The sequence below is a fragment of the Penaeus monodon genome, chromosome 25, assembly GCF_015228065.2.
Source record: "Penaeus monodon isolate SGIC_2016 chromosome 25, NSTDA_Pmon_1, whole genome shotgun sequence".
NCBI lineage: Eukaryota > Metazoa > Arthropoda > Malacostraca > Decapoda > Penaeidae > Penaeus > Penaeus monodon.
Window position 1 is genome coordinate 21,260,468 of NC_051410.1, and position 410 is coordinate 21,260,877.

Below are 410 nucleotides of genomic sequence, written 5' to 3' on the forward strand. Positions count from 1 at the left end.
CGAAATTGTTAAGACAAGCAGACCAAATGGTTGAGATGCGAAGAAGGGTTTCCTGACAGCACTGATTATAAATAATTGCTAATCTGAATATATAATGAATCAGACAACGACAAATAATATAGTGGGTTAGAGACAGAGCCTTAAATGAGTAAGCAAAATACATTTCAGGGTTGTCAAAGAAGATATACCTGAGAGAATATTCAGATGTTTCTTAGATGAGGGCAAGGAAGGGAAAGATTACGTTATGCTGCACCTAAGTGAAAAAATAAACATTATGGTATCGCTCTTATAGTCTCCAGTTAGGCATAATAGAGGAGAATTATTCCAGAATTTTGGAAAACCTGATGCTTTTGATATTGAACTGCCCGTTGCAAGAGAAAAGAGCATGTATCTCCCTGAGAGGAAGATGA